Source organism: Hordeum vulgare, chromosome 3H (assembly GCF_904849725.1).
Source record: "Hordeum vulgare subsp. vulgare chromosome 3H, MorexV3_pseudomolecules_assembly, whole genome shotgun sequence".
NCBI lineage: Eukaryota > Viridiplantae > Streptophyta > Magnoliopsida > Poales > Poaceae > Hordeum > Hordeum vulgare.
Window position 1 is genome coordinate 578,180,594 of NC_058520.1, and position 23,282 is coordinate 578,203,875.

Sequence of the window (23,282 nt, forward strand, 5' to 3'; positions counted from 1 at the left end):
TGCTTTCAGTTCTCACTTGGCAAACAATCTATAAGGGATTGACAACCCCTTCACAGCGTTGGGTGCAAGATCTTTGTCTTTGTGCAGGTACTTGTGATAATCCTTCACTGGATCGATACCTTGGTTCTCAAAACTGAGGGAAATACTTACCGCCGCTGTGCTACATCACCCTTTCCGCTTTGAGGGAACACCAACGCAAGGCTCCAAGGCCACGGGGGAATCCTTTGCATATTTGCCAAGGAAGTCCCTAAAGGCGTAGCCGTAGCAGAAGGATTCCTGGTGCCATTGCTAAGGAGTATCAAGACAAGAATAGTCTCCCGTCAGCACGCTTGTTTCTGGCGCCGTTGGAAGGTCTTTTGTTGCAGTAGCAGCAGTATTTCTGGCGCCGTTGCCGGGGAAGGAGAGAGCTATCCAAGTAGGTCTCACTAACTCATCTCTTGTATTTACTTTTTTGCTAGTTGCCTCTCGTTTTCCTCTCCCCCACTTCACATTTGCCGTTTTTATTTGCCTTTCTCCTTTGCCATTTTCTTTTGCCTTTTGCCTTTTTGCCGATTTCCTTTGCCGGTTTTCTTGCTTGCTTGTGTGCTTGTTTGTTTGTTGAAGTCATCATGGCTGAAAATACCAAACTTTGCGACTTCTCGAGTACCAATAATAATGATTTTATTAGTACTCCGATTGCTCCCGCCACTAGTGCGGAATCGTATGAAATCAACGCAGCTTTGCTGAATCTTGTTATGAAAGAGCAATTCTCTGGCCTTCCTACTGAAGATGCCGCATCCCATCTCAATTCCTTCATTGAGCTTTGCGATATGAAAAAGAAAAGAGATGTGGATAATGACGTGATTAAGTTGAAGCTTTTTCCTTTCTCGTTGCGAGATCGCGCAAAAACTTGGTTTTTTTTCTTTGCCTGAAAATAGTATCGATTCTTGGGATAAGTGCAAAGATGCTTACATATCCAATTATTTTCCGTCGGCTAAGATTATCTCCTTACGTAATGATATCATGAATTTCAAGCAACTTGATCATGAACACGTTGCACAATCTTGGGAGAGGATGAAGTTAATGATTAGAAATTGTCCCGCTCATGGCTTGAGTTTATGGATGATTATACAAATCTTTTACGCTGGTTTGAATTTCGCTTCTCGCAATATCTTGGACTCCGCCTCAGGTGGAACGTTCATGGAAATCACGTTAGGAGACGCTACAAAAGTCCTAGACAATATCATGTCCAACTACTCTCAGTGGCACACTGAAAGGTCACCTGCTAGCAAAAAGGTACACGCTATAGAACAAATTAACTCGCTTAGTGCTAAGATGGACGAGTTGATGAATTTGGTTGCTAGTAGAAAAGCTCCTTTAGATCCTAATGACATGCCACTATCTTCCTCGATTGAGAGTAGCAAAGCTAGTTTGGATGTTAATTTTGTTGGTAGGAACAATTTTGGCAACAACAATGCTTTTAGAGGAAACTATGTTCCTAGGCCTTTTCCTAGTAACTCCTCTAACAATTATGGCAATTCCTACAACAACACTTATGGAAATCACAACAAATTACCCTCTGATTTAGAGAGTAATATCAAAGAGTTCATCAACTCTCAAAAGATTTTGAATGCGTCCATAGAGGAAAAACTACTCAAAATTGACGATTTGGGTAAGAGCGTTGATAGGATGTCTTGTGATATTGATGCTTTGAAAGTTAGATGTGCTCCTCCCAAAGTCAACTTGGATGAAACTTGAAAATCTATGCGTGTCTCCATGAATGAGAGCAAAGAAAGAACTGCCCAAATTCGCGCTAGGCATGAATGGTTTAAAAGGGTGTGTTCTAGTGATGCAAATCACGAAGATCTTAAAGTGCTTGGTGTGACTCCTCTTGAATCTTTGTTTTTGCATGTCAAACCTATTGATGAAGGGGCTGCATATGAATCCACTTTGGTTGAAAAACGCCCCAATGATTCGGAGCCCACCTATCTTGATGATAAAGGTGTGGAGAGTGGAGTAGAGGAAATGAAAATTTTGGGCAGTAATGAAACTCCCACTTTGGATTTCAAGGAATTCAATTATGATAGTTGCTCCTTGTTTGAATGCATTTCTTTTATGCAATCCATTGCAAACTCTCCAGATGCTTATAGCCAAAGCAAAGCCTTTACCGCGCATATCGTAGATGCTATGATGAAATCTCTTGAAGAGAAGCTCGAACTAGAGGTCTCTATACCTAGAAAACTTCATGATGAGTGGGAACCTACTATGAAAATCAAGATAAAAAACTATGAGTGCAATGCTTTGTGTGATTTGGGTGCTAGTGTTTCCGCGATTCCAAAGTCTTTATGTGATATTCTTGGTTTTCATGAGATTGAAGAGCGTTCTCTTAATTTGCATCTTGCGGATTCTACTATCAAGAAACCCATGGGAAGGATCGATGATGTTCTTATTGTTGCAAATAAGAACTATGTACCCATGGATTTCATTGTACTTGACATAGATTGCAATCCTTCATGTCCCATTATTCTTGGTAGACCTTTCCTAAGGACTATTGGTGCTATCATCGATATGAAGGAAGGGAATATTATATTTCAATTTCCTCTAAAGAAGGGCATGGAGCACTTTACTAGAAAGAAAATAAGATTGCCTTATGAATCTATGATGAGGGCTACTTATGGTTTGAGCACCAAAGATGACTATACGTGATTCCATCACCTTTTGCCTAGCTAAGGGCGTTAAACAATAGCGCTTGTTGGGAGGCAACCCAACGAATCTATCCTTTTTATTTCTGTTTTGTGTTTTCCACACTTTCATAATTATGTTATGATTGTGTTTTTTGTGTTTCTTTTTGCGTTTGTGACAAGCAAAACCGTTATGATTAGTCTTGGGGATGATCGTTTGGTCATGCTGGAAAAGACAGAAACTTTCTGCTCACGAGAAGAATTTTCATTTTTTTCAGTAAGAGTTTTTGAGTTCATTCTTTTTGCTGCTGATTGCTACGCAAATTCTCCAGACTGTCGTAATTTTTCAGAATATTTGAAGTACCAGAAGTATACGAAGTTTACAGATTGCTAGAGACTGGTCTGCTGTTAACAGATTCTGTTTTTGTTGTGTTGGTTGCTTATTTTGATGAAACTATGGATAGTATCGGGGGGTATTAGCCATGGAAGATTGAAAATACAGTAACCCAACATCAACATAAGTAGAATTTAAGTTTGCTACAGTACCTAAGGAAGTGGTGGTTTGCTTTCTCATACTAATGTTATCACGAGTTTCTGTTTAAGTTTCGTGTTGTGAAATTTTCAAGTTTTGGGTGAAGTTCTTATGGACAAAAAGATAAAGAGTGGCAAGAGCTCAGTCTTGGGGATGCACAAGTCACCCCAATTTGATTCAAGGATGCCGTAAAATCCTAAGCTTGGGGATGCCCCGGGAAGGCATCCCCTCTGTCGTCTTCAATCCATCGGTAACGTTACTTGGGGCTATATTTTTATTCACCACATGTTATGTGTTTTGCTTGGAGCGTCTTGTATCGTAGGAGTCTTTTATTTTTGTCGTGTCACAATCATCCTTGCTTCACACCTAGAGAGAGATACATGCACTCACCATGATTTTGTCGAGCTTCACTTATATCCTTTGGTAGACAATTCAACTCACATGTGCTTCACTTATATCTTTTGAGCTAGTTGATTTTGCTCTATGTGCTTCACTTATATCTTTTAGAGCACGGCGGTGCGTGGCTTGGTAGTTGATCTATGCTATTAAAGTAGTCTCAAAAGGGGTAGTTATCCAAAGGGATACGAAAACTTCCACCTTCATGTGCATTGAATAGTTAGAGAAGTTTGATTCATCTCAACTAGTTTTGAGTTGTGGTTATGGTAATATTGAAGTTATATTAGTCAGGGGTTGTGGATCTAGAAATACTTGTGTTGAATTTAGTGATTCCCGTAGCATGCACGTATGGTGAACCGCTATGTGATGAAGTCTGCGCATGATTAGTCTATTGATTGTCATCCTTTGTGTGGCGGTCGGGATCGCGCGATGGTTTATACCTACCAACCCTTCCCCTAGGAGTATGCGTTGAATGCTTTGTTTCGATTACTAATAAAACTTTTGCAACAAGTATATGAGTTCTTCATGACTAAAGTTGAGTCCATGGTTTAGATGCACTTTCACCTTCCACCATCATTATCTTCTTAGTGTCGTGCAACTTTCGCCGGTGCACAAAACCCACCATTAGCCTCCCTCAAAACAGCCACCATACCTACCTACTATGGCTTTTTCAAAGTCATTCCGAGATATATTGCCATGCAACTACCACCATGTCATGTGCCACCACCTCTACATTGCCATTGCATGATCGTAAGATAGCTAGCATGATGTTTCCATTAATGTCCATGCCCTGCTAGATCATTGTCACGGTACACTACCGAAGGCATTCCATATAGAGTCATCATTGCTGTAAGTTTTGAGTTGTAAGTGTGATGATCATCATTGATGGAGCATTGTCCCATGTGAGGAAATAAAATAGGCCAAATATGCCCACCAAAAAAAAGAGGCCAAAGAGCCCATCCAAATAAAATGAGAGAAAAAGAGAGAACGGACAATGCTACCACCTTTCCACACTTGCGCATATTAAGCACCATGAACTTCATGATTGAGAGTCTCTCGTTTTGTCACCACCATATAGCTAGTGGGAATTTTTCATTATATAACTTGGCTTGTATATTCCAATGATAGGCTTCCTCAAATTTGCCTTAGGTCTTCGTGAGCAAGCAAGTTGGATGCACACCCACTAGTTTTCTTTAAGAGCTTTCACATACTCTTAGCTCTAGTGCATCATTTGTATGTCAATCCCTACTCATTCACATTGATATCTATTGATGAGCATCTCCACAGCTCATTGATATGCCTAGTTAATGTGACCATCTTCTCCTTGTTTGTCTTGCAACCTCCACCACACTCCACACCACTTATAGTGCTAAAACCATGGCTCACGCTCATGTATTGTGTGGGAGTTGAAAAGGTTTGAGAAAGTAAAGGTGTGAAAACAATTACTTGGCCAATACCGGGGTTGTGCATGATTTAAATTCGTTGTGCAATGATGATAGAGCATAGCCAGACTATATGATTTTGTAGGGATAACTTTATTTTGGCCTTGTTATTTTGAAAGTTCATGATTACCTTGCTAGTTTGATTGAAGTATTATTGTCTCCACGTCAATAGCAAACTATTGTTTTGAATCTAATGGATCTGAACATTCACGTCACATAAGAGGAGTTACAAAGGACATCTATGCTAGGTAACATGAAAGCATCAAAAATTCATTCTTTATCACTTCCCTACTCGAGGACGAGCAGGAGTTAAGCTTGGGGATGCTTGATACGTCTCAAACGTATCTATAATTTTTGATGGTTTCACGCTGTTATCTTGTCAACTTTGGATGTATTGTTTACCTTTTATATATTTTTGGGGACTAACTTATTAATTCAGTGCTAAGCGCGAGTTCCTGTTTTTTCTGTGTTTTTGACTCTTTTCAGATCAGATTTTGGAACGGAGTCCAAACGAAATAAAATCCCCGAAATAAAATTTTCCAGAACGGAAGAAGATCGGGAGGCTTGAGGGCCAAGGCAGTGGGCCCACAGGGGGCCCACAAGCCCTGTTGCCGCATCCAGGGGGAGGCCGCGACAACCAAGCTTGTGCCCCCTGGCACTCCCCTCCCGAGGTCGTTGGCCTATAAATTCCCTAAAAATCCAGAAAAAATCAGGGCATCCACGAAAACACTTTTGCGCCGCCGCAAGCTTCCGTTTCCGCAAGATCTCATCTGGCAACCCTTCCCGGTGCCCTGCCGGAGGGGACTTTGGAGTTGGACGGTTTCTTCATCAACATCATCGCCCCTCCAATGACTCGTAAGTAGTTCACTTCAGACCTACGGGTCCGTAGTTAGTAGCTATATGGCTTCTTCTCTCTCTTGGATCTTCAATACAAAGTTCTCCATGATCCTCATGGAGATCTATCCGATGTAATCCTCTTTGGCGGTGTGTTTGTCGAGATCCGATGAATTGTGGATTTGTGATCAGATTATCTATGATATATATTTGAGTCATTGCTGATTTCTTATATGCATGATTTGATATCCTTGTAAGTCTCTCCGAGTCTTGGGTTTTGTTTGGCCAACTAGATCTATGATTCCTGCAATGGGAGAAGTTCTTGGTTTTGGGTTCATACCGTGTGGTGACCTTTCCCAGTGACAGAAGGGGCAGCAAGGCACACATCGTGTTGTTGCCATCAAGGGTAACAAGATGGGCTTTTATCGTAGATATGAGATTGTCCATCTACATCATGTCATCTTGCTTAAGGCGTTACTCTGTTCTCATGAACTTAATACACTAGATGCATGCTGGATAGCGGTCGATGTGTGGAGTAATAGTAGTAGATGCGGAAAGTATCGGTCTACTTGTTTTGGACGTGATGCCTATAGATATAATCATTGCCATAGATAACATCACGACATTGCACGGTTCTATCAATTGCTCGACAGTAATTCGTTCACCCACCGTCTACTTTCTTTCATGAGAGAAGCCACTAGTGAACACTACGGCCCCCGGGTCTATTCACACCTATCGTTTCCACTTTCGCTTTCACTTTGCTTTGTTTCTTTTTGCTTTCAGTTCTCACTTGGCAAACAATCTATAAGGGATTGACAACCCTTTCATAGCGTTGGGTGCAAGCTCTTTGTGTTTGTGCAGGTACTTGTGATAATCCTTCACTGGATCGATACCTTGGTTCTCAAAACTGAGGGAAATACTTACCGCCGCTGTGCTACATCACCCTTTCCGCTTCGAGGGAACACCAACGCAAGGCTCCAAGGCCACGGGGGAATCCTTTGCATATTTGCCAATGAAGTCCCTAAAGGCGTAGCCATAGCAGAAGGATTCCTGGTGCCGTTGCTAAAGAAGTATCAAGACAAGAATAGTCTTCCGTGAGCACGCTTGTTTCTGGCACCGTTGGAAGGTCTTTTGTTGCAGTAGCACAAAATCATATAGTATAGCTATGCTCTATCATCATTGCACAACGAATTTAAATCATGCACAACCCCAATATTGGCCAAGTAATTGTTTTCACACCTTTACTTTCTCAAACCTTTTCAACTCTCACGCAATACATGAGCGTGAGCCATGGTTTTAGCACTATAAGTGGCGTGGAGTGTAGTGGGGGTTGCAAGACAAACAAGGAGAAGATGGTCACATTAACTTGGCATATCAATGAGCTGTGGAGATGCTCATCAATAGATATCAATGTGAATGAGTAGGGATTGCCATACAAATGATGCACTAGAGCTAAGATTATGTGAAAGCGCTTAAAGAAAACTAGTGGGTGTGCATCCAACTTGCTTGCTCACGAAGACCTAAGGAAAATTTGAGGAAGCCTATCATTGGAATATACAAGCCAAGTTATATAATGAAAATTTCCCACTAGCTATATGATGGTGACAAAACGAGAGACTCTCAATCATGAAGATCATGGTGCTTAATATGCACAAGTGTGGAAAGGTGGTAGCATTATCCCTTCTCTCTTTTTCTATGTTTTTTTCGGATGGGCTCTTTGGCCTCTTTTTTTGGTGGGCATATTTGGCCACTTTTATTTCATCACATGGGACAATGCTCCATCAATGATGATCATCACACTTACAACTCAAAACTTAGAGCAATGATGACTCTATATGGAATGCCTTCGGTAGTGTACCGTGACAATGATCTAGCATGGCATGGACATTAATGGAAACATCATGATAGCTATCTTACGATCATGCAATGGCAATGTAGACGTGGTGGCACATGTCATGGTGGTAGTTGCATGGCAATATATCTCGGAATGACTTTGAAAAAGCCGTAGTAGGTAGGTATGGTGGCTGTTTTGAGGGAGGCTAATGGTGGGTTTTGTGCACCGGCGAAAGTTGCACGGCACTAAGAAGATAGTGATGGTGGAAGGTGAAAGTGCATATAAACCATGGACTCAACATTAGTCATGAAGAACTCATATACTTGTTGCAAAAGTTTTATTAGTTATCGAAACAAAGCATTCAACGCATACTCCTAGGGGAAGGGTTGGTAGGTATAAACCATCGCGCGATCCCGACCGCCAGACAAAGCATGACAATCAATAGACTAATCATGCTCAGACTTCATCACATAGCGGTTCACCATACGTGAATGCTACGGGAATCACTAACTTCAACACAAGTATTTCTACATCCACAACACCTTACTAATATAACTTCAATATTACCATAACCACAACTCAAAACTAGTTGAGATGAATCAAACTTCTTTAACTATTCAATGCACATGAAGGTGGAAGTTTTCGTATCCCTTTGGATAACTACCCCTTTTGAGACTTCTTTAATAGCATAGATCAACTACCAAGCCACACACCGCCGTGCTCTAAAAGATATAAGTGAAGAACATAGAGCAAAATCAACTAGCTCAAAAGATATAAGTGAAGCACATGTGAGCTGAATTGTCTACCAAAGGATATAAGTGAAGCTCGACAAAATCACGGTGAGTGCATGTCTCTCTCTCTAGGTGTGAAGCAAGGATGATTGTGAAACAACAAAAATAAAAGACTCCGACAATACAAGACGCTCCAAGCAAAACACATAACATGTGGTGAATAAAAATATAGCCTCAAGTAACGTTACCGATGGATTGAAGACGACAGAGGGGATGCCTTCCCGTGGCATCCCCAAGCTTAGGCTTTTACGACATCCTTGAATCAACTTGGGGTGCCTAGGGCATCCCCAAGTTTGAGCTCTTGCCACTCTTTATCTTTTTGTCCATAAGAACTTCACCCAAAACTTGAAAACTTCACAACACGAAACTTAAACAGAAACTCGTGATGACATTAGTATAAGAAAGCAAACCACCACTTCCTTAGGTACTATAGCAAACTTAAATTCTACTTATGTTGATGTTGGGTTACTGTATTTTCAATCTTCCATGGCTAATACCCCCCCGATACTATCCATAGTTTCATCAAAATAAGCAACCAACACAACAAAAATAGAATCTGTTAACAGCAGACCAGTCTGTACCAATCTGTAAAATTCGTATACTTCTGGTACTTCAAATATTCTGAAAATTTACGATAGTCTGAAGAATTTGCTTAGCAATCAGCAGCAAAAAAATGAACTCAAAAACTCTTACAGAAAAAAATGAAAATTCTTTTCGTGAGCAGAAAGTTTCTGTCTTTTCCAGCATGACCAAACGATCATCCCCAAGACTAATCATAACGGTTTTGCTTGGCACAAACGCAAAAAGAAACACAAAAAACACAATCATAACAGAATTATGAAAGTGTGGAAAACACAAAACAGAAAGAAAAAGGATAGATTCGTTGGGTTGCCTCCCAACAAGCGCTATTGTTTAACGCCCTTAGCTAGGCAAAAGGTGATGGAAGCACGTATAGTCATCTTTGGTGCTCAAACCATAAGTAGCCCTCATCATAGATTCATAAGGCAATCTTATTTTCTTTCTAGGAAAGTGCTCCATGCCCTTCTTTAGAGGAAATTGAAATCTAATATTCCCTTCCTTCATATCGATGAGAGCACCAATAGTCCTTAGAAAGGTCTACCAAGAAGAATGGGACATGAAGGATTGCAATCTATGTCAAGTACAATGAAATCCACGGGTACATAGTTCTTATTTGCAACAATAAGAACATCGTCGATCCTTCCCATGGGTTTCTTGACAGTAGAATCCTCAAGATGCAAATTAAGAGAACACTCTTCAATCTGATGAAAACCAAGAATATCAAATAGAGACTTTGGAATCGCGGAAACACGAGCACCCAAATCACACAAAGCATTGCACTCATAGTTTTTGATCTTGATTTTGATAGTAGGTTCCCACTCATCATGAAGTTTTCTAGGTATAGAGACCTCTAGTTCGAGCTTCTCTTCAAGAGATTTCATCATAGCATCTACGATATGCGCGGTAAAGGCTTTGCTTTGGTTATAAGCATGTGGAGAGTTTGCAATGGATTGCATCAAAGAAATGCATTCAAACAAGGAGCAACTATCATAATTGAATTCCCTGAAATCCAAAGCGGGAGTTTCATTACTACCCAAATTTTTGATTTCTTCTACTCCACTCTACGCACCTTTATCATCAAGATAGGTGGGCTCCGAATCATTGGGGCGTTTTTCAACCAAAGTGGATTCATATGCAGCCCCATCATCAATAGGTTTGACACGCGAAAACAAAGATTCAAGAGGAGTCACACCAAGCACTTTAAGATCTTCGTGATTTGCATCACAAATTTCAGGTTTAGCTGCCATCTTATTGACTAAGGTAGCGTGCTTGTCAGAAATTTGGCCCACCAATTTTTCAAGGTGAGCAAGCTGAGAATTTAGTGCAAGGAAATCTTTGGCCATATCATCAACTTTTTTATTCAAACAGACCATAAAAGAATTTTGCTCTTTTAATTCCCTACGGAAGTAACTATTTTGGTCAAACCGAGAAGACATGAAACCTTTGACACTAGTTTCAATCTCTTCCAATTTTCTGAAATATTTTGGTTTGGCCATGAGGAAAGGTTTCTCACGAACAAGCCTAAGAGCAGGCAAGGAAAACGGGCGAAAAGGCAAAAGAAAACGGGAAAAAGGCAAAAGGAAACGGCAAAGGAGAAAGGCAAATGAAAACGGCAAATGTGATGTGGGGGAGAGGAAAACGAGAGGCAACTGGCAAAAAAGTAAATGCAAGAGATGAGTTTGTGAGACCTACTTGGATAGATCCCTCCTTCCCCGGCAACGGCGCCAGAAATACTTCTGCTACTTCAACAAAAGACCTTCCAACGGCGCCAGAAACAAGCGTTCTGACGGGAGACTATTCTTGTCTTGATACTCCTCAACAACGGCACCATGAATCCTTCTGCTACGACTACGACTTTAGGGACTTCCTTGTAAAATATGCAAAGGATTCCCCCGTGGCCTTGGAGCCTTACGTTGGCGTTCCCTCGAAGCGGAAAGGGTGATTTAGCACAATGGCGGTAAGTATTTCCCTCATTTTTGAGAACCAAGGAATCGATCCAGTGAAGGAATATCACAAGTACCTGCACAAACACAAAGAGCTTGCACCCAACGCTATGAAGGGGTTGTCAATCCCTTATAGATTGTTTGCCAAGTGAGAACTGGAAGCAAAAATAAACAAAGCAAAGTAAAAGCGAAAGTGTAAACGGTAGGTGTGAATAGACCCGGGGGCCGCAGTGTTCACTAGTGGCTTCTCTCATGAAAGCAAGTAGACGGTGGGTAAACGAATTATTGTCGAGCAATTGATAGAACCGCGCAAAGTCGTGACGTTATCTATGGCAATGATTATATCTATAGGCATCACGTCCAAAACAAGTAGACCGATACTTTCTGCATCTACTACTATTACTCCACACATCGACCGCTATCCAGCATGCATCTAGTGTATTAAGTTCATGAGAACAGAGCAACGCCTTAAGCAAGATGACATGATGTAGATGGACAATCTCATATCTATGATAAAAGCCCATCTTGTTACCCTTGATGGCAACAACACGGTGCGTGCCTTCCTTCCCCTTCTGTCACTGGGAAAGGTCACCACACGGTATGAACCCAAAACCGAGCACTTCTCCCATTGCAAGAATCATAGATCTAGTTGGCCAAACAAAACCCAAGACTCGGAGAGACTTACAAGGATATCAAATCATGCATATAAGAAATCAGCAAAGACTCAAATATATATCATAGATAATCTGATCACAAATCCACAATTCATCGTATCTCGACAAACACTCCGCCAAAGAGGATTACATCAGATAGATCTCCATGAGGATCATGGAGAACTTTGTATTGAAGATCCAAGAGAGAGAAGAAGCCATCTAGCTACTAACTACGGACCCGTAGGTCTGAAGTGAACTACTCACGAGTCATTGGAGGGGCGATGATGTTGATGAAGAAGCCCTCCAACTCCAAAGTCCCCTCCGGCAGGGCACCGGGAAGGGTCTCCAGATGAGATCTCGCGGAAACGGAAGCTTGCGGCGGCGGAAAAGTGTTTTTGTGGATGCCCTGATTTTTTCTGGATTTTTAGGGAATTTATAGGCCAAAGACCTAGGGAGGGGAGTGCCAGGGGGGCACAAGCTTGGTTGCCGAGGCCTCCCCCCTGGCCGCGGCAACAGTGCTTGTGGGCCCCCTGTGGGCCCACTGCCTTGGCCCTCAAGCCTCCCGATTTTCTATCGTTCTGGAAAAATTTATTTCAGGGATTTTATTCCATTTGGATTCCGTTCCAAAATCAGATCTGAAAAGAGTCAAAAACACAGAAAAACAGGAACTGGCGCTTGGCACTGAATTAATAAGTTAGTCCAAAAAAGATATAAAAGGTAAACAAAGCATCCAAAGTTGACAAGATAACAACGTGAAACCATCAAAAATTATAGATACGTTTGAGACGTATCAAGCATGCTGCTAACGGCAGTCCCCGGCAACGACACTAGAAGAATGTTATTGAGGAGTCCCTGACTTGATTCCTTCGCGACAACAGAGCCAGAACTGCTCCCAGTTGCTCAACAATTAGCAATTGTCTTGCAATGGCCCACCAGCGCGTGGGTTCGCGGCAGTTTTCGAGGGTAGAGTATTCGACTCAAATTTGTTGATTCGCTAGATAGGAAGTGAGAGGATACTCTCGAGTATTAGCAGCTGAATGTGTCAGATTCAACCACACCTGAAAGATTAGTATCTGCAAGCAAAGTATCAGCAACAAAGTAGGATGATAACAATGATGTCAAAAACGATCTGTTGACGGTAGACTATTCCTAACTGTCGTATCAATGGCGCGAGAAGTTGCTCGTAGACGGTAATAGTCTTTTCTCGTCTACGCCGAGCGAACAAGTTGTCGGGACCCCGATCCTAAGCCATAGGAATCCAACCTGTAACACATCGCATCCCTTTGCGGTCTCACGCACGGTTAACCCTACGGCTGCAGCCTTACCTTAGCCGGGACCGTTTGCGCCTTTTGACTCACGTATGCAATTGTGTCACTAGCATTCCAATGTCAAAGAACCCGGATCGACAAGTCTAGTCATAAACCAAAGTGGCAGTACCGCACAAGGACAGGCATACATGACCCAACAAAGCAGGTGTCGGTCACCAGCGAATGTAGACGAGTCGTAGCAAGCTACAAGGACTCCATTACATCGCGTGACATTTCCCCAAAGGGAACAGACACAACAGCTAAGAAGGACACACGCCGGTCAACCAATGTGTCCGGAGCAGTAGCGAGCTACCATGGCTCGTTGGACCACAAAGGGGCATTTCGCTGTAAGGAGTGCTACTAAAGCTTACAGCTAGGTAATCGAACCATATCAAGTACGACACACGTACGCATGGCATACCGATATGTATAGATACATCGATGGCATCACAACATAACCATAAACATACAAGCTTTATTTAAGAGGCTCGGAAGAGCCACACACATAATATTACACAGTAAGGGTCTCATGACCCATAATAGCAGTCATTCAGTTACAAGCCAGCGGAAGTGTTTAAAACGGTCTGAGTACAGACAGGTGCAACTAGAAGGCACATGGCCTGACTATACTACAGACCCAACCTGGGGCCAGATCGTAGCTGGGACACCAGCTACTCGTCGTCGTCGATGTCTATGAAGAACCCTCCATTAGGGTCATTAGCAACCTCTGCAACATTTATTAAGCAAACATGAGTACGGAGGTGCTCAACAAGACTTTAGGATAACTATCTACTCATGCAATGTATCAATAAGGTATTTTGGGGTTTCATGTGGAAAGCCAGCATTTGACTCGTGGCTAGACAACTTGTATTTTTAAATAATTTTGACAACTTGATTTCTCGCACACGAGTCCACTAACACCACAACAATACTCCATCGTGGAGTCATTCCGTCTCCATACGGAAATGCCGTCCACGACACTCACGCTTATCTTGACAATTTTATGAGTAGCCATTTAAGTTATCTATGAACAACATATGTCTCCAAGTAGTCCATATCCGCGGACGCGGCTATTCGAATAGATCATAACCCTGCAGGGGTTTACTTCGTCACACACGCTCTCGCCACTTATCGCCATGTGCACGTCATGCACCTCGGCAACCTTCAAGCGGAAGCCCAGCGAGGGAGTCGACCACCACCGTTAACCACATTAGTACCTAGTCCAGGTCTATCGCCTCTCTAAGGGTAACCCGCACGGAAGTCCAGCCGAGGTTTCCGCCACGGCCCCAAACGATGTGCGCAGGGTTCCCAAGCCCACCATCCGGGTGCTACTTGGTACACCGTGCCACTGCCTACCGCATCACAGCCCACCTCTCAGGTCAGCACCGTGCACGGCCTCCAGCATGACTATAAACACCAGAAACTACTTGCAACTCCTGGACCGAGTACTAAGCGATTAATAAGTCGAGCGGGGTCATATTTCAGGGCCCAGCATGTGGTAGTATCTCGTCTTGGATTACATACACAGAACTCAGTTCCTAAGGACGGTTCCAATGAAACAACCCGCCATGTACTCCTACACAGCCTTTCACGGGTACCTTTACCAAATCAGGTTCAACACACAACCTTTGCTTACCGAACACATTCTCACAATTCTGTTCATCTCCCAGATGACAGACCATACACAACTCTAAGCATAGCATGCATAGCAGGATAAGGCACATCATGGCTCAAGCAACTACCAGGTATGCTAGGTTGCAAGGTTCAGCTATTTACTGTGACAAGGATAGGTCATGCAAAGGAAGTGGGTTCAACTAACGTGGAAAAAGCATTTGAAGCATTCGATCCTAATGCAATAAGTAAGTGCAGGAGCAAGAACATGGGATTTATCGGGATGATCAAAATGGTTGTTTGCCTTGTTGCTTAGAGGAGGGACAATATCCGTCAGACGGATATTCGGTGGAATCCGGGGGAGTGGAGCCTACCGAAAGGAATGACAACAATCAATAACAACATATGCAACAAGATGATGCATGAGCATGGGATGAAGATGCAAAGTGGTATACTATTATAGCTAACATTTATTAGGTTTGAAGTTGATTTGAATCAAATTCAAATATCACTTCAAACGGGGTATTCTTGAATACCATTTTAATTGATTCGTCCTGATGCTTAGATCACTTGCTTTTAACATGCATGGAAAAAACATGTTAGGTTGCTGGTTTGTGATTTGAACATTGTTTTGTCATATCATTTGTAGTGAAATTTAAATATTTTCCAAATTCCATCTCCAAAGTATTTATGAAGGTTAGCTTATTCATTAATCCATATGTTTGGGTTCAGTAACATTTTCAAACATATTTGAAAATGACATATTCAGATTCCTTGAATTTTTCTGATACTTTTTCATATATAAATTATTTTCATTGGAGTTACATATTAATTTCTATGATTTTTAGAAGTTTTGGCATTTTTCCGGAATTCTTTTATATCAGAAATTCACTTATTGCGTCATAACTGCATCATCATGGCGTCAGCAGGTCAACTGACCTGATCAGGTCAAACCTGACAGGGGGGACCCACTGGTCAGCGTCTTAGGGGCTAATCCCGCGCTGACCAGCCCCTAAGTAGGCCTGGGCATTCGGTTGGACCGAACAATTCGGTTCGGTTTTTCGGTTTTGTAAGAAATTCGGTTTACTAATATTAATGACCGATCGGTCTTTTGACAAAATGTTAACCGAGGCTTCGGTGCACCAAAACTTAGGTTCGGTCATCGGTAGGACCAAGCAGGACCCGATTTGTTTACTAAACAGGGACGGAGTGGAAGTTCTCCTTGGCTGCTTGTCTGTTGACGTGGAAAACATGCACAAGTGCACCGCGGACAGCGTTGGTGCTTGGGAACTGGATGAGTTCAATTGGGAATTTAGTGAGGTCGTTGGGGCATGTTGGGTTGGGAGTTTATTTGGCACAAGAGGGCTTGTACCTTTTTTTGAGCGGTATGAGAGGACATGTAACGTGACTGAACGTATTGCTACCTCGGCCATATGGGCTACTAATTAACTTTCGGCCTTTTGTTCGTATTCGGTCTTTCGGCCTATTCGGTTAGACATGGCATAGGACCGAAATTCTCAATGAAAAATCGGTTTTAAAAAAATGAAAACCGAAATTATGACCGAATTTATCGGTTTCGGCTTTTTCGGCTTCGGTGCCGGTTATTTCGGTTCGGTAATTCGGTGTTCGGATTATATGCCCACCCCTACCCCTAAGTGGGTTTGACTTGGCCTTGGGCCCACTGTCAGCGAGTGATTAGGGTTTAAACTACTGGGTTAAGTTGGCCACGTCGTTCCCCGCCGGAGCCTGGCCGGCAGCGACCAGATCCGCGGCAGAACCTCGTCGAAGACACGCTATAGCGTGATGTGGTGTTTGAAAAAGGATGCCGAGAGCACTGGGATGATCCCCAGGCTCGACCTCATCCAGCGCTGGCCTCCAGGAGGGCTATAGGTGGCCGGAGCAAGCCGGCAACGAGCCGGGGCGGCTGCCGGAGTACGAGTTCGATGGTCCAGTGGCTACGCTGCACGAATCCGAGGGAAAGGAGAGGGGAAATGATCGCAGGCTCACGGTGGAGGTGAAGCTAGGCTCAGACTGCTCGGGGAGGGGCTGTAGCCGGCGTTTCACCGTTGATTTACCGGCTACCGAAGGTTGAAGATGATGGCGTTGGGGACGTTGCAGAGCTCGGGGAGGCTTCAGCATTTGCAGAGAGAACTAGCTCGACGAGGCGAAGCTACTGGACTACTCGGAGGTGAGGTCCTGTGGCTACAGGCGCGGCGGCTCGAGCTCGAGCTCTTGGCAATGGCGGCAGAAGGAGGTAGGACAGATCCCGAGAGGAGGGGGAAACTAGAGCTGGGGAACGGATAGAGACGGGCTCGGGGTGGATATCCCCGCTGTCGCGCTGTCCTGGGGGGCACTGGAGGTCGCCACGGCGAAGCAGGAGGTGGAGGGGGCCGCCGTGGTCGATCTCCCCTCTGCCAGAAGGCAGAGGAAGAAGACGACCCTGCCCCTGGTGGGCTGGGCCTCCTCAGGCGAGAGGTAAGGTTTTCCTCTTTTCTTTCTGTTTTGTTTTTCTGATATTGCTAACTATTTTGATTTGCTTTTTTATTTCAGCTCCAAAATAGTTTATAAAAATATTTTGGACACACCAGAATATTAGTTGGGATGTATCCAACCAATCCTAAAGTTTTCAACATTTTTGAAAACTTAAAGTTTTTGAATTCAAAATTAAAACTTGAAACCAATAGCTTTTTGCATTTATTTAAAATGCCAAGAGTATAAAAGAAATGGTTTCCTTCATTGCTTATTTGTTTCCAAGAATTATCAGAAAAGTTGAACTTTTCTGGAGGCCATTTTGGGTTCATTGATTTTAACTACTTTGAAATTTCTTTTTACTTTGAGAAGTGGCTAGGTTTTTTTTGTTAGTTTTCCTTCACCACTTACTTTGTTCTTGTTTAAAATTTCCTAGATGCAATGCAAAGAAGACATGAGCACAAAGCTAACTTGATTAAGGTGTCAGGGATGTGACACAAGTATTATAGCAGATAGCAGCAGTGTAACGAGTAACAACAGTAGCAAGGGACAACAGTAGTGACAGCAGTAGCAAGTAGCAACAGTAGCAAGTAACAGAAGTAGCAGCAGCAGTGGTAACAGCAGCAGAGCAAAACAAGTAACAACGGTAACAACAGTAGAGCAAAACAAGTGACAACATTAGTAGGACAAACTCGTAGGCAATGGGTCGGTGATTCGTTTGGATGATATTCATCATGCAACAGTTATAACACGGAGAGATATGTGGCTAGCTCCCGTTCGTCAATGTGATGTTGGCATGCATTCCGTGTGTAGTCATACGTGCTTAGGGAAAAGAACTTGCATGACATCTATTGTCCATCCCTCCCGTGGCAACGAGGTCCAAAAGGATACTACAGGATATTAAGGTTCTCCTTTTAATAAAGAACCGGAACAACGCATTAGCACTTGGTGAACACATGAACTCCTCAAACTATGGTCATCACCAGGAGTTGTTCCGGTTATTGTCACTCCGGGGTTGCCGGGTCATAACACATAGTAGGTTACTACAACTTGCAAGATCGGATCTAAAACACACATATATTGGTGGCAACATAATAATTTAAGATCTGAAATCATGGCACTCGGGCCCTAGTGACACGCATTAAGCATGGCAAAGTAGTAGGAACATCAATCTCAGAACATAGTGGATTCTAGGGATCAATCCCCGTCAAAACTAACTCGATTACATGATAGATCTCATCCTACTCATCACCGCCCATCGAGCCTACGAATATATTACTCACGAACGGTGAAGAGCTTCATGGAATTGGAGAGGGAAGAAGGTTGATGATGACGATGGCGGCGATTTCCACTCTCCGGAGCCCAAAACGGACTCCACATCTGTCCTCCAGATGAAGAACAGGATGTGGCCGCGCCTCCGTATCGCAAACGCGACGAAATCCTCTCCTCTGATTTTTTCTGGGTGAAAGTGAATTTATAGAGCTGAGTTTGGAGGCAGCAGAGCCACGTGGCCCCCACAAGCTTGGTTGCCGCGGCCAGGGGGGGAGGCCGCGGCAACAGGGCTTGTGGCCCACTCGCCCATCCCCTCCGGTGGATCTTTGCGCGGGTATTTTTCATATTTTCCAGAAAAATTCTCCGTAAAATTTCAGGACGTTCCGAGAACTTTCATTTCTGCACAAAAACAACACCATGGCAATTCTGCTGAAAATAGCGCCAGTCCGGGTTAGTTCCATTCAAATCATGCAAATTAGAGTCCAAAACAAGGGCAAAAGAGTTCGGAAAAGTAGATACGATGGAGACGTATCAATGATGCATTCTGAATATTCTGAATACTACTAATATTGTCGATGATGATGATGCATTCTGATATTGCAAATCTGTGAAAGCAGTAAAAGTTAGCAGTAGCGCTGGAAAATATTAGCAGTAGCGCGGCTTAGCAGCAATGCTTTCTATGAGCAAGCGCTACTACTAAAGTAACCAGTAGCACTGCCCGTACCAGTGGTACTACTAGTTTTTAGCTGTAGCGCGACAGTAGTAGCGCTTGTAACAGCGCTACTGCTACGCATATATCCAGCGCTACTAGTAGGGTTATCCCTAGTAGTGAACTGATACGTCTCCAACGTATCTATAATTTTTGATGGTTCCATGCTATTATCTTGTCAAACTTTGGATGTTTGTATGCCTTTTATATCTTTTTTGGGACTAACTTATTAATTCAGTGCCAAGTGCCAGTTCCTATTTTTTCCGTGTTTTTGACCCTTTTCAAAGGAGAATTTTAGACGGTGTCCAGACGGAATAAAACTTCCGAAAAGATTTTTTCCGGAACAGAAGATACGCGCCAGACTTGAGAACCAAGGCAGGGGCCGGCACGGGACCCCACAAGCCCCCTAGGCGCGGCCAGGGGGCCCGCGCACCTAGCAGGCTTGTGGGCCCCTGCTACCTCAAAAAGATCCCCGGCAAAGGTGCCGGAAATACTTCTGATTGTTCCGCTATGTATCCCTTGCAACGGTGCGAGGAAGTAGTTGTGTCGACGGCACCAGGAGTCCTTCAGCTACGGCTACGCCTTAAGGGACTTCCTAGGCAAGTATGCAAAGGATTTCCCCCGTGGCCTTGGAGCCTTGCGTTGGTGTTCCCTCGAAGCGGAAAGGGTGATGTAGCACAGCGATGGTAAGTATTTCCCTCAGTTTGAGAACCAAGGTATCAATCCGGCGGAAGAGTATCTCAAGATCCTGCACAAACACAAAAGCTTGCACCCAATGCTATGAAGGGGTTGTCAATCCCTTATAGATTGTTTCCCAAGTGAGAACTGAAAGAAACAAAGTAACAAAGCAATGTAAAAGCGGAGATGCAAACGATGGATGTGAATAGACCCGAGGGCCGTAGTGTTTACTAGTGGCTTCTCTCATGAAAGCATCTAGACGGTGGGTGAACAAATTACTGTCGAGCAATTGACAGAACTGTGCAAAGTCGTGACGATATCTATGCAATGATTATTTCTATATGCATCACGTCCGAAACAAGTAGACTGATACTTTCTGCATCTACTACTATTACTCCACACGTCGACCGCTATCCAGCATGCATCTAGTGTATTAAGTCCATAAGAACAGAGTAACGCCTTAAGAAAGATGACATGATGTAGAGGGATAATCTCAAACCAATGATAAAAACCCCATCTTTTACCCTTGATGGCAACTGCTTGATGTGTGCCTTGCTGCCCCTACTTTCACTGGGAAAGGTCACCACATGGCAGAACCCAAAACCAAGCACTTCTCCCATTGCAAGAATCATAGATCTAGTTGGCCAAACAAAATCCAAGACTCGGAGAGACTTACAAGGATATCAAATCATGCATATAAGAAATTAGCAAAGACTCAAATATATATCATAGATAATCTGATCACAAGTCCACAATTCATCGGATCTTGACAAACACACCGCCAAAGAAGATTACATCGGATAGATCTCCATGAAGATCATGGAGAACTTTGTATTGAAGATCCAAGAGAGAGAAGAAGTCATCTAGTTACTAACTACGGACCCGTAGGTCTGAAGTGAACTACTCACGAGTCATTGGAGGGGCGATGATGATGTTGAAGAAGCCCTCCCCTCTGGCAGGGTGCCGGGAAGGGTCTCCAGATGAGATCTCGCGGAAACGGAAGCTTGCGGCGGCGGAAAAGTATTTTCGAGGCTCCCCTGATTTTTTGTGGAATATTTGGGAATATATAGGCGCAAGATCTAGGTCAGGGGGCGGCCAGGGTGGCCACAAGCTTGCCCACCGCTGCCTCCCCCTAGTGGCGCGGTGGGAGCTTGTGGGCTCCCTGGGGCCCACCTGGCTTGGCCCAAAGGCTCCCTCGTCTTCTTTCGTTCGGGAAAAAATCATTTCGTTGTTTTTATTCCGTTTGGACTCCGTTCCAAAATCAGATATGAAAAGAGTCAAAAACACGGAAAAAACAGGAACTAGCACTTGGCACTGAATTAATAAGTTAGTCCCAAAAAGATATGAAAAGGTACATAAAACATACAAAGAAGGCAAGATAACAGCGTGAAACCATCAAAAATTATAGATACGTTTGAGACGTATCAAGCATCCCCAAGCTTAACTCCTGCTAGTCCTCGAGTAGGGAAGTGATAAGAATGAATTTTTGATGCTTTCATGCTACCTAGCATATGTGTCCTTTTAATTCCTCTTATGTGACGTGAATGTTCAGATCCATTAGATTCAAAACAATAGTTTGCTATTGACGTGGAAACAATAATAATTCAAGCAAACTAGCAAAGTAATCTTGAACTTTCAAAATAACAAGGCCAAAAGAAAGTTATCCCTACAAAAGCATATAGTCTGGCTATGCTCTATCATCATTGTACAACGAATTTAAATCATGCACAACCCCGGTATTGGCCAAGTAATTGTTTCACACCTTTACTTACTCAAACATTTTCAACTCTGACGCAATACATGAGCGTGAGCCATGGTTATAGCACTATAGATGGTGTGGAATGTGGTGGGGGGTTGCAAGACAAAAAGGAGAAGATAGTCACATTAACTAGGCATATCAATGAGCTGTGGAGATGCTCATCAATAGATATCAATGTGAATGAGTAGGGATTGCCATACAAATGATGCACTAGAGCTACAAGTATGTGAAAGCTCTTAAAGAAAACTAGTGGGTGTGCATCCAACTAGCTTGCTCATGAAGACCTAAGGCAATTTTGAGGAAGCCTATCATTGGAATATACAAGCCAAGTTATATAATGAGAATTTCCCACTAGCTATATGGTGGTGACAAAACGAGAGACTCTCAATCATGAAGATCATGGTGCTCAAAATGCACAAGTGTGGAAAAAGTGGTAGCATTGTCCCTTCTCTCTTTTTCTCTCATTTTTTTATTATTTTGGTGGGCTCTTTGGCCTCTTTTTTTATGGGATTCTTTGGCCTCTTTTATTTCCTCACATGGGACAATGCTCCAATAATGATGATCATCACACTTTCAACTCAAAACTTAGAGCAACTATGACTCTATATGGAATGCCTTCGGTAGTGTACCGTGGCAACGATCTAGCATGGCATAGACATCAATGGAAACATCATGCTAGCTATATTACGATCGTGCAAAGGAAATGTAGACGTGGTGGCACATATCATGGTGGTAGTTGCATGGAAATATATCTCGGAATGACTTTGAAAAAGCCATAGAAGGTAGGTATGGTGGCTGTTTTGAGGGTGGCTAATGGTAGGTTTTGTGCACCGGCGAAAGTTGCGCGGCACTAAGAAGATAGTGATGGTGGAAGGTGAAAGTGCATCTAAACCATGGACTCAACATTAGTCATGAAGAACTCATATACTTGTTGCAAAAGTTTTATTAGTAATCGAAACAAAGCATTCAACGCATACTCCTAGTGGAAGGGTTGGTAGGTATAAACCATCGCGAAATCCCGACCGCCACGCAAAGGATGACAATCAATATGCTAATCATGCTCAGATTTCATCACATAGCGGTTCACCATACGTGCATGCTACGGGAATCACTAACTTCAACACAAGTATTTCTAGATCCACAACACCTTACTAGCATGACTTCAATATTATCATAACCACAACTCAAAACTTATTGAGATGAATCAAACTTCTCTAACTATTCAATGCACATGAAGGTGGAAGTTTTCGTATCCCTTTGGATAACTACCCCTTTTGAGACTACTTTCAAACCATAGATCAACTACCAAGCCAGGCACCGCTGCGCTCTAAAAGATATAAGTGAAGCACATAGAGCAAAAGTATCTAGCTCAAAAGATATAAGTGAAGCACATGTGAGCTGAATTGTCTACCAAAAGATATAAGTGAAGCTCGACAAAATCACGGTGTGTGCATGTCTCTCTCTCTAGGTGTGCAGCAAGGATGATTGTGTCACAACAAAAATAAAAGACTCCTACGATACAAGACGCTCCAAGCAAAAACACATAACATGTGGTGAATAAAAATATAGCCCCAAGTAACGTTACCGATGGATTGAAGACGAGAGAGGGGATGCCTTCCTGGGGCATCCCCAAGCTTAGGATTTTACGGCATCCATGAATCTCTTGGGGTGCCTTGGGCATCCCCAAGCTTGAGCTCTTGCCACTCTTTATCTTTTTGTCCATAAGAACTTCACCCAAAACTTGAAAACTTCACAACACGAAACTTAAACAGAAACTCGTGATAACATTAGTATAAGAAAGCAAACCACAACT